Here is a 9,123-nt window from a genome sequence, read left to right on the forward strand (position 1 = left end):
TTTTGGTTGCCTACTAGAATTCACTTAGATGTTCTACATGCAATTCAAATCAAACCTAGTCAAAATTTTACTCCATTTCCCTACCCACCCCCCTCAAACTCCCTTTCTCTTTTTTTTGTATTTCCTATTTGATTGTTGGCAGTATCATTTACGGTTCTCAATGACCCACTACTCTACATTTTCCTTCACTTTATGTCTCCAATTTAACCCCAATCTTGCCAATTCCTTTTCGTTATTAAATGCATATACCATGTTCAACTTTTATGCTTTTTCACACTGATTCATTCATTTAATAAATACTTACTGAATGTGTATCTGTGTCATTCATGGTTGTGTTTGCCCAGGAAATATCAGTGAATAAAGTAGTATTGTACCTTTATGGAGTCTACATTCCAGAAGAATGAGAGAGATAATTAACAATTAATACAGTTAATAAGTAAATTATATGTTTTAAGTTGATATTTTTCCCTCTAAAAAATATAGAACAGGACAAGGAATTGACTAACTCAATATTTATTTAATAAACATTTTTTACATGACTGAATGTATAGTGCTTCAAATTACAGTGTGTCTTGTGTTCGTTGTCTTGGAAGAAATGAGTTATGTTTAAATAAGTACTTAGTCTTAGTTGTCTATGGCCATACCACCCTGAACAAGCCCAATCCTGTCTGACCTCGAAAGCTAAGCAGAGTTGGGCCTGGTTAGTACTTGGATGAGAGACCACCTAAGAAGACCAGGTGCTATAGGTGTAAAAAATAAAAAAATAAGGGAATGTAAGCTGAAAAGGTTCTTGGAATCTGTAGGTCAACCAAGGATTGCCTCGCCTAACATACATACATACTTAGTTCATCTGTTCGTTTGCTTGGTTGGGTGAGAATATGTTCTGTTGTTTGTTTGCTTCTTTGTCTTTGGTAGAATAAATGGGTGAAGGCTCAGAAGATGCTGTCAGTTGAAAGTACTAAGTGTCTTGTTTAAAAAAAAGATAATATGTTCCTTTAATTCTCATCTTTCTTTTCTTCCTTCTTTCCTTCCTTTCATTTAATATATTAAGCAACTAGGTAATCTCTACTGTAATTCAGGAACTGAGCCTGCCACTGAAGATACAAGGCTTATTAATAAAAAGCTGCGGAATTAAAAAAATCTTACAGGTGGGGGGAGGCATGCATGTACAGAGGTCAAGAGGAGGTACCTTGGTGGGTGAGAGCCAGGATTCTACAGCTATATCCTCTGGCTCAATACTAGGTTACTCTCTCTAGACAATAGTCTTTTCTGAGAAACAGAGATAATAACAGGATCTACTCAGAGGGTTTTGTTAAAGTTAAATGAATTATTATTTGCAACCCGCATAGGAAAGTACTTGCATACATTAAATACTTAGTAAGTTTTTATTTACAATTTTTATTATAAGTATAATATGCTGTAGTAATTTCAAAGAGAGAAGTGTGCCTGGAAATTATAGAAGTCTATGAATGGCAGCACTAAAAGTAGAAGGATGGTTCTTTGTTGTCTATAAATTAAGAAGTGAAATAAGATTCTCAGTTGGAATGAAAATCAAGTTAATTATGAAGCTCAAAGAGACAGTGAGTTTGAGAATGGCCCTCAGTAAAAAACGAAAGCAAGACGTGCTGAAAAACAGGTCTATGTTTGAAATTTTCAGACAAAACATGTTGGAGAATAGAGATATGGTAGAACCATATGGAAAATATATGTGGCAAGAAAAGAGGCTCTGTCTGTAAAGCCATGAAAAAAAATAGTGGAGATTCTACTTTAGTGGTTAATCTAAAACATTATTATTAGTGGATTATTCGTTGTAAGAAGTCACTGTTACCATTTTAAATTGCAATAATTAATTGTAAAGTGCTCGTTATTTGGGAATTGAGAAACTTAGAATTTGTAATTTAAAAATTATAGCATTTTTGTAGGTTTTAGCAGATTTTTATGTTAATTCTACAGACTGTTCTGTTTTCTTACCTGTAAAATGGCCTTGATTTATTAAATCAAGTATATTCTCATTTTAATCTTGTTTCTAGTTAAATATTCAAGCTATAAAATTTCACATGTTATATTTTCTTCTTGGCAGATCTTCTCGGGATATAGTTGAGCTCAAGCACTTTCATATGCTGTGCCGTTAACACTAACTTCAATAAATTAGATAATACATTGCATTGCTGCATTTCATTTGTTAAAGTAGGACTGGAAACTATTTTTTTCCTAAAAATAAAAAAAAATAGTGATTTACTTCCTGACATAAAACAGTCTTAAACACACACACACACACACACACACACACACACACACATACACACACACACACACACATTCATGAAAGCGTGTATTTGTCTTCAAAGAGAAAAAAAAAGATTTAGAAAACAGGGCAAACTTGCAAGAATTTTAAATCAATATTTGTATGACACCTTTTTATCTACTGCTTGGAAGAAATAAAAACACATTAAACTTTTTAATAAAAGTAAGTTAGAGTAATTGAGAACATTTTCAATCACATAATAAAGATTTGTTTCAGACATAAACAATGACTTTCTGTGAGTTCTGCCCTGACATCTAAAGAATTCAGAATGACATTCGCTATCCAACAGGGTTTTTCCTTCTGAAAACACAGCTGGCTAAGAATCCCTAAACTACTCCGCCTCTTTGGTTCTTGTGTAAAGCACCAGGCAAGCATGAGAAACTGACACTGGTTGGCTGAGGCTTGGTAAAAAAGCCTGAACAATGGGGAAGCTTAAGTAGAATTTTCCTAGAAGCTCAAAGCTGCCAAACCAGGCTTTCAGATACTGGCCCTTTACTGGCCAGGAATCTTAGGGGCAGGGAAGAGATAAAAAGAAAAGACCATGGGAGGTGATCCTAGAGCAAGTAGACCATATCCCCAAGGTCTACATTTCAATACTCATTCATTCATTCACTCATTCATTCATTCATTCATTCATTCATATCTTTGCATGCAGGAATTATTCTCAGTGCTAAGATAAAATAGTGAATAAAACAAAGTTCTTGCCCTCACTCTAGTTCAGGAGACAGACAAGAAACAAATATATGGTAAGTCAGGTGGTGATATATACTATAGAGAAAACTAAAAGATAGAGAAGAGGGAGTATTGGAATGGCTTTAGACACTCACAGGACACTCAATTAAATTTGAAATTCAGATAAACACTGAACTTTTTTTTACTATAAAGATGTTCCATGCAATATTTGAGAATAATTTTTTAGTATAAGTATGCCCTCTGTGATATTTTGGGCATGATTATACTAAACAATGAAATACTTTTTGTTCGTCTGAAATTCTAAAATAACCGAGTGCCCCTTCTTCCCTTCCTCCCTGTCACCCACCCCTGCCAAATCTGGAAACATTGTTTAAGTTAGAAGAGGGAAGAGAATTCGGTTTTTATACTATGTAGTCAAGGAAGCCTTCTAATGATATGACCAAAAAATAAAAAATAAAGAAAAAAAAACAAAGACCTAAAGGAAGAGTGAGAGCGAATCATGCAGATGTTTGGAGGAGTGTCCATTAAAGAAAATAATATGTGAGTGGAAAAGCCCTGAGCTAGCTATGTTCCTGGGGACCAGTGTAGATGGTGGCGAATGAGATATAAAGTGGAAGAATGCAAGGGGATGAGCTCAGAGAGTTGGATGGGGGGCCAGATCCTATAGATTTTCATAGGATAGCATAAGAAATTTGGCATTTACTCCAAAAGGGATGAGAAGTCTCTGGAAAATGTAGGTTGGTAAATGCCATAATCTATTTGGATTTTAAAAGGATATGCTTGCTAAGTAGGAACTAAGAGGAAGGATGGAAGAAGGAAAACCAGTTAGAAGTCAATTTCAAAATTCCAAAAAAAGAAATGACTGTTTTTGTGCAAGTGTGGTAGCAATGGGGTAATGAAAAGTGAACATTTTCTTAATAGATTTTGAAGGTAGTGCTCATGAGATTTTTTGACAAACTGAATGTTGTGAGATCATGGAAGAGAAGGCAAGGATAACTGGGAGATTCGTGGCCTGAGCAATTGGAGGAATGGAGTTGACATGGACTGAGGAGAAGGCTGCAGAAGGTACAGTTTTTAGAGGACACTCTGGAGTGCGATTTTCAGGAGTTAGGTTTGCAGTGGCTTAGTTATTCAAGTGGAGACAGCTAAAAGGCAATAGTGTGTATATGTGTGTGTGTGTGTGTGTGTGTGTGTGTGTGTGTGTGTGTGTAAATAATCTGGTATTAAGGGGAAAGATCAGAAATGCAGATATGTTTGTGTGTTGTCAACATATGGATGTTATATAAAGTCACAAGACTAAATGATATTACCCAGAGAAGAAAGAAGATCCAAGGATTGACCTCTGGGTACTACTACAGGTAGAAGGATAGTTAATAATGATGATAATGATGACGATGATAATAATAATTATGATAAGTACCAGAAACAATTGATAAGAAGCATTTAGAGACAAAGAAGGAACATTTAGAGACATAAAAGGAAAACTGAGGGAGAAGAGTAACAAAGAAAGCAAGAGAAAAATACTGTTTTAAGGAAGAAAGATAACCAGTTATATTAATGCTATCGATATTTTGAATAATAACACTAACAATAACCCTCAGCTCTTTTAACTATATTAGTTTCACTGAACAAACTAAGATAAAAAATAAAGCTCGTGAAATCTATGATGGCACTTCTAATTCCTTAGATCTTCCTTTAACTCTTTCTTGATTGGAAATATTTTGGTAAACAATTCAGCAATACAAATATAAGCCAGTATTCGACAATCCCTGGCTCTTAATTCACTACACTTAGATTTGTTTCACCTTCAGTTAACTTTCACCTACTTCTGGTCCTTCTAGGTCTCCTGTTAACACATCCACTCTTTATCCAAATCTCTATTTTGAATCTGACTTTTACTAGCTTTTTCTGTGCTCGCCACAAGGACTTTTACACTCTTAAATAAATATATGAATGCATGACCAGGCTAAAGTTTGACTTCCCTGACCATGCCTCTATTTATGATAACTAATAATCCACCTTGGTCTGGAGAAAAACATCTGAGCTATTTATTTCCTTTAAATAAAAACCTCTATCTAGTCTATGATTCACTCTCTTAGTGTTTTGCTAGCTAATCTAAAAACCAAGTCCAAATTAATGTGTTGAACAACTAATAGGAAAATATCCTCACTTTCAAAAAATTGCATTTTAAAAGAAGTCTTTAAGCACATAGTAGCTTAGTAGCTGCTGAAAAAAAAATGTTGAATAATTTCCCCATGAGATGTTAGGTATGGGGAGAAAGTCGATAGGGACATAGTTTGGGGTAGGGCTCTGAGAAGTCATTCTCAACTCACCAAAAGTGGGTAGTGCCCATTTTCCAACATGCTTTCATACATGAGAGAATTACCTCATTCTTTATCTCAAGATAAATGCATAATTTGCAAAATATTTTGGGATCATTTTTAATCAGTAAATTTCTGCTGTATTTAGAAAGACTCAGGTATTTTCTCTACATAAGAAATATATTTCCTATAGTTCTTATTAATTTTGTTTCTTAGAGTATTATACTAATAAGAACACACTTGTTTAATAAAAAGAAAATTTACAGTTAAAAGTCAAGTTTTTTCACAGTTGTATTCCCAAAGTAAGCTCAGAGCAGGATTGTCAAACTTCTGATGTGGAGTCTAGATCTGACCAGAGAAATGTTTACTAGAACCACCAAGCCACCAGAAAATCCTGTTCTGGTTCTGCAGTGTGTGTGTCCTCTAGAGTGGGGAGTCAGCTCTCCTCACAAGTTCACCTCTGACTACTGGAGTCAGGCAGTAGCACTGTGCAAGCTGTAAAAATGTCACCTTTGTTGAACCTGAAGAACTTCAGTGTCTGGGATCTATTCAAATAAAATCTGATGCTAAGTTGCTTATCGGTCTCTTTCCAAATGCTCAGAACCTCACAAGTTAGTCTGAAAAACTGGGTTGTAAATGTGGCCAGATTTCTAGAACATCCATCCCTGGTATTCGCCAAAAAAATCAAAAGAGCAGCCTTTCTTGTGGTACTCAGATTCTTCTGATTTCATGCCCAGTTAAATACCAGGGACTTTCTTCTTCCTTTTTGGGTGGGAAAATGAGGTGTAAGAAAACTATGAGACAGATAAAATATCTAGATATTTAAAAATTAATGTTTTCATATTTTCAGGTCTGTGACTAAAAGTAACTTAAACTAATGAGTTTGAATATTTTTTTTGTTTGAAGTAAAAAGAGCAGCATAGAAAAAAAATCTGAGGTGATTTCTGTGCCAAGACCAAAGGGTAATTTTGTGTCCTAGCTGTTCAAGTTGCGGGTTACTTTTCCACAACTATGCTTCCACTGCTATTAGTCTGCTCAGAGTTCTACCCTGACTAGTGCCCACATAATCTAATAATGAGCAGATGCTCCTGCTGTGGATGGAGCTCTCAGATGATGATTTTAAAGGCAATTTAACTCTTTTATGATTTCAGGAGACAATGGAAAAAATGAAGAGTAACCTAACTTCTTAAAATAATTAACTCAACTTGCAAACTTATCTAATATACAAAAAGGGACATCAATCAACAATAGTAGAAAACCAAGAGAGAATAGTGTCTTAGAAAGTTTTCTCTGTTGTTTTCTGCAAGATTTTAGGGTCCTGGTAATTATATTCAAACTATCTGGTTTTTATTTGGGACTATTAATTAAATAAAGACTCATTATATAGTTTCTCAGAGGTGAAATATTTCCATGGTATAGTTTAGTGATATGTGTTAAATGTCTAGCAGGAAATGTCAACTGGCTAAACAAGGTCCACAGGAGCAAGGTTTTGGCTTCAGATTTTGAGGAACCAAAAATATATGTAAAATGATATGTAGCAAGTCAATTCCCCCTTTAACCAGACATCTGTGGACACCTCAGAAACAATAGGTATTCCAAATATCTAGAGAATAGATTATGCTTGAGAAGATTACTCCAGATATGTATGTCCTTTTAGGGTGTAAATTATGAATTTTGGTTGTGTTGGTCAACCTCTTTTGGAATCCACTCCATAATTGTAGAAGTGAGGGTAGAGACCATCACCCTGTGCAAGATCCTTAGATTGACTGAAAAGCACTTATTTAATAATTTTTAATATTTTTATACTTTTAACATAATGAGTGAAAATATGAGGGACCTCCAAAACATATAGTATAAAATAAACATTAATTTTCACTATCCATAGTGAACATTGACATTTGTTCTTCTTTTCCCTTCCTTTTACAAAAAATACATATATTAAGTTGTGTTTTGTTTTCCTACAAAATGGCATAATCTTCTGTAGTTTTTTCTTTTTTCTTTTGATTTTTGCACTTAGCGTTATATTTTGAGTGGATTCTATGCTATTAAATATACTTAAAAACATTTTTCAATGGTTGCATATTATTCTGTTATATGATGCACCTTAATTTCTTAAATTATTTCACATTGGGGGCAGGAATAATGACTCCAGAATTTTACCATTATAAATAATTATTCAATAAACAACCTTATACATAAGATTTTACAAACATTTCTCATAGTAAATTTTAAGATTTGATATGTACTGACAAATAACTGTCCAGAAATACTTGTTAATTGCAAAATTCCACAGTGTGTATGTGTGTGCATTTCAATCCTTTCATAGGTGTCGTTTGTATTCTTTTTTTTTTTTTTTTCTTACTGGGTCTTTGACGTTTGGTGAGGTTTGTATTTGTGTTCCAGTAGTTAGCTTTATAATTAGACCTTATTTTAAGACCCTTAGTCTCTCTTTTTTTAGATAACAGTATTTTTTTTTTTGCTATGAATATTCTGGTTATCTATTGCTGCCTAATACACCATCCTAAACTTGGTGGCATAAAACAACAAAGTTTTATTATATCTTACAACTTTGTAAGTAGAAATTCAGGTAGAGCTCAGCTGGTGATTCTTCTACTCCATATTTCATAACTGGTATCACTTATTGGTATTCAGTGGATAGCTTGACTGTCTGAAGGTCTTAAAATGGTTTAACATACATGGCTTGATAGAGACGGCCAGGAGGCTGGGCTCAATTGGGACTCTCTCCTTTCCTATATAGTCCTAGGGCCCTTCCAAGTAGTATTTCCAGCAGGGTACCCAAACTTATAGGGCAGCTCATGGCATAAATAGTAAGTATTACATGAGGTCTTGGTGGAAGCAGAAAGGTTTATTATGAACTAGAGTCAGCCTCAGAAATAGTTGAATGATACTTCTGTTATCTATTGCTAGTCACTAAAGTGAGCCCTGGTTTAAGGAGAAGGAAATTATACTCAAACTCTCAGTGAGGAGAGTAGAAAATAATTTGTGGCTATCTTTAATCTACACCATTCATTCTTTGGCCACAAATTATTTCCTTTCTACAACATATGAAATACTTTCATCTGTAAAAATCTCATCCTCCTGTTGTATCAGTGTGTAGTCCAAGATTTTGTCATCTAAATTAGGTCCATATGCTCTTTGTTCCCCAAATGCTACAGTGGGATAGAGATAGAATCAGTATCTACTTTGATTAAAAAAAGAGAACAGGGGGCATTAAACAGTTAATAGTTCACAGTAATTCTGTTATCAAGCACTGTTTATAGTTTAATTCAGCTCCCTAAAAAAATGATTGTTGGAGAGTCTTGGCTATACCCTCTCGGTTCCCAGTTCTTGCCTCTGAGTCATCCTTCTTTTTCCATTAGAAATTGCCAATATTTACATCTAGGTAGCTTTCTCAACATGCTTTGTATCTAAAAGTTTTTGAAGTTTAAATCTCTTTTTATCTGGTACAGTTTTGTCCCTTTCAGTTTCAGTCCAATCTCATATAATTACCTTAAAAAAAAAGCTTTTAAAAAAACTTATCGCTTAATCTTTCACTCCATTAGACAAAAGCCATGTCCACAAATGTCTTTGAGATTAGTCCTTTATTTTAAGCTCCCTGTGAGATTACTGAGGGACAACACCCTTAAAAGTCTTAGAAATATTTTTCTAAAATAGTTTTCTTAATATGTACCCTTTCTATGGCCCATGCCTTCTCTGCCTCTGAGAACTTAACTCAGTCCCTCACAACTTTACAGTTTTTCCTGTGCTTCTTTAGCATCTTCATGGCCACTATCATTAATGGAT

The 9,123-nt window shown here is 34.4% G+C and overlaps 1 pseudogene; it reads left to right on the forward strand.

Moving 5' to 3' along the window:
• The first annotated feature begins 630 nt into the window (after window positions 1–630).
• On the forward strand, window positions 631–749 carry LOC112470663 (annotated as a pseudogene).
• Window positions 750–9,123: the final 8,374 nt, after the last annotated feature.

The sequence above is a fragment of the Pteropus alecto genome, unplaced genomic scaffold (assembly GCF_000325575.1).
Source record: "Pteropus alecto unplaced genomic scaffold, ASM32557v1 scaffold3, whole genome shotgun sequence".
Lineage (NCBI taxonomy): Eukaryota > Metazoa > Chordata > Mammalia > Chiroptera > Pteropodidae > Pteropus > Pteropus alecto.